Source organism: Saccopteryx leptura, chromosome 6, assembly GCF_036850995.1.
Source record: "Saccopteryx leptura isolate mSacLep1 chromosome 6, mSacLep1_pri_phased_curated, whole genome shotgun sequence".
Classification (NCBI taxonomy): domain Eukaryota; kingdom Metazoa; phylum Chordata; class Mammalia; order Chiroptera; family Emballonuridae; genus Saccopteryx; species Saccopteryx leptura.
The window spans coordinates 50,033,715-50,036,896 of record NC_089508.1 but is presented as its reverse complement, the minus strand read 5'-3'; the positions used below and the strand labels follow the sequence as shown (position 1 = coordinate 50,036,896).

At 37.1% G+C, this 3,182-nt stretch overlaps 1 pseudogene; it reads left to right on the top strand.

The window, feature by feature from the left end:
* Nucleotides 1-355: 355 nt before the first annotated feature.
* LOC136377705 (U2 spliceosomal RNA) lies at nucleotides 356-468 on the top strand (annotated as a pseudogene).
* The last annotated feature ends 2,714 nt before the right edge of the window (nucleotides 469-3,182 follow it).

Below are 3,182 nucleotides of genomic sequence, written 5' to 3'. Positions count from 1 at the left end.
GTGGCTCAGTGGATAGAACGTTGGCACAGCGTATGAACATCCTGGGTTCGATTCCTGGTCAGGACACACTGGAGAAGTGACCATCTACTTCTTCTACCCTCCCTCTTCCTTCTCTTTCTCTTCCCTTCCTGCAGCCAGTGGCTTGATTGGTTTGACTGTGGCCCCGGGCACTGAAGATAGCTCAATTGGAGTGCATCAACCTTAGGTGCTAAAAAAATAGCTTGGTACTTGAGCATTGGGCCAAGATGGGACTGCTGGGTGGATCCTGGTTGAGGCACATGATAAAGTCTGCCACACTATCTTCCCTTCTCTCACCTAAAAAAATAAAATGAAATAAAATAAGGAATGCATCATGATCGCTGCCAAGCCTATTGACTAAGATCAAGTGTATTATCTGTTCTTTTCAGTTTAATATCTGACGCATCTTCTATCCAAGGAAAATATATTAAGTGTATTTTAATAATTTTTTATAATTCTATTTATTAGGGTAACACTAGTTAACATAATCATAAAGTTTCAAGTTCACAATTATACAAGACATCTCTTTACACTGCACTGTGTGTTCACCCCCCTGCAGTCAAGTCTTCATTCATCTCCATTTATCTCCCCTATGCCCTCCTCCATCTCTTCTCCCAAGCCTCCCAGCAATCACCACACTGTTGTCTGTGTCCATAAGTTTTTTTCAGCACCAGCCCCTCCCAAAATTGCGTCAGCCTGCTCTCTATGTATGAATCTGTCTCCAGTTTGCTTCTTAGTTCTTTTTTTTTTTTTTTTTTTTAGATTCCACATACGAGTGAAATCATATGGTATTTGTCTTTCTCTGACACTCAGCATAATGTTCTGCAGGTATTGTTTTCTTGGCTTCCCTTTCTTTCTTTTATTTTGTTTTAGGGTTTTTTTCTTAAGACTTTATTCATTTTAGAGAGGAGAGAAAGAGAGGGGTGGGGGACCAGGAAGCATCAACTTCAATATGTGCCTTGACCAGGCAAGTCCAGGGTCTCATACTGGCGACCTCAGCATTCCAGGTTGACGCTTTATCCACTGCATCACCACAAGTCAGGCAGTTTCCCTTTCTGATGGGTCATTATTGGTGTATAAAAATGCAACTGATTTCTGGATGTTTATTTTGTAACCTGCTACTTTACTCAATTCATTTTTCAGATCTAGTAGTTTTCTTGGATGGAATATTTAGGGTGCTCTATATAGAGTATCATGTTATCTGCAAGTAATGACAGTTTTACTTCTTCCTCTCCAATTTGGATGCCTGGTATTTCTTCTTCTTGTCTGATTGCTGTGGCTAGGACTTCCAGTACTATACTGAATAGGAGTGGTGATAGCAGACATCCTTGTCTTGTTCCCAATATTAAGGGAAACACTTGTAGTTTTTGTCTGCTACGTCTTATATAGGCTGTGGGTTTGTCATATATGGATTTTATTACATTGAGCTATAATCCCTTTATTTCTACTTTACTGAGAGTTCTTAACATAAATGAGTGCTTGATTTTATGAAATGCTTTTTCTACATCTATTGATACAATCATGTGATTTTCCCCCATCATTTAGTTTATGTGGTTTATCTCGTTTATTGATTGGCAAATGCTGTATCAACCTTGCATTTCCAGAATAAATCTCACTTGATCATAGTGTATGATCTGTTTAATGTATTGCTGGATCTGGTTTGCTAATATTTTTTAGCAAACTATGCTCATAAGTATTTTAGCATCTATGCTTATCAGGGATATTTACCTATAATTTTCTTTCATTGTAGTGTCTTTATCTGGTTTCGGAATTAGGACAATGTTGGCCTTTTAAAATAAACGTGGGAGTCCTCCCTCCTCTTGAATTTTCTGGAATAGTTTGAGAAGGAAAGGTGTTAATTCTTCTTTGAATGTTTGGTAAAATTCACCTGTGAAGCTTTCCAGTCCAGGACTATTGTTTGTTGGGAAATTTTTGATCACTGCTTCAATTTTACTAGTTGTAAACTGTCTATTCGGATTCTCTGATTCTTCCTGATTCAGTTTTAGAAGATTGTATGTTTTTAGGGATTTATCCATTTCATTCAGATTGTCCAATTTGTTGTCTTAATATTATCTTACAATCCTTTATATTTCTTTGGTGTGAGTTGTTACTTCTCTTTTATTTCTAATTTTATTTATTTGGGTCCCTACTCTTTTTTACTTGATGGGTCTGGTTTAAGGTTTGTCAGTCTTGTTTATCTCACAAAAAACTAGCTCTTGGTTTCATTGATCTTTTGTATTGTTTTGTCTCTATTTCATTTATTTCTGTCCTTATCTTTATTATTTCCTTCCTTCTACTCACTTAGGGCTTTGCTTGTTGTTCTTTTTTAAGTTCCTTTTTTTTAAAATTTTTTTTATTTATTCATTTTTTTTTTAGAGAGGACAGAGAGAGGGAGAGAGACAGAGAGGGAGAGAGAGACAGAGAGAGAGAGAGAAGGGGGGAGGAGCTGGAAGCATCAACTCCCATAGGTGCCTTGACCAGACAAGCCCAGGGTTTTGAACCGGCGACCTCAGCATTTCCAGGTCGATGCTTTATCCACTGCGCCACCACAGGTCAGGCCCTTTAAGTTCCTTTAAGTATAAGGTTGGATTGTTCATTTGAGATTTTTCTTGTTTCTTTAGGTAGGCTTGAAATGCTATAAATTTCCCTCTTAGGACAGCTTTCGCTCTGTCCCATAGATTTTGGGTTGTTGTGTTCTCATTTTAATTTGTTTCAAGGTACCTTTTGATTTGTTCTTTGATCTCATTGTTAACACATTCATGGTTTAGTAACATGTTGTTTAGCCTCCATATCTTTGTGTGTTTCTTTTTTTTATTTTTTTCATTGATTTTTAGTTTCATACCATTGTGGTCAGAGAAGATGCTTGATATGATTTCAATCCTCTTAAATTTACTGAGACTTGTTTTGTGTCCTAACATGTGGTCTATCCTAGAAAATGTTCCATGTGAATTGACAAGAATGTATATTCTGCTGCCTTAGGGTGAAATGCTCTGAAGATATCAATTAAATCCAGCTGACCTAATGTGTCATTTAAGGCCATCATTTCCATATTGATTTTCTGTTTGGATGATCTATCCATTAATGCCAATGGGGTGTTAAAATACCCTACTGTGAGTGTATTGCTATTGATCTCTCCTTTTATGTCCTCAACATGTGCTTTACAT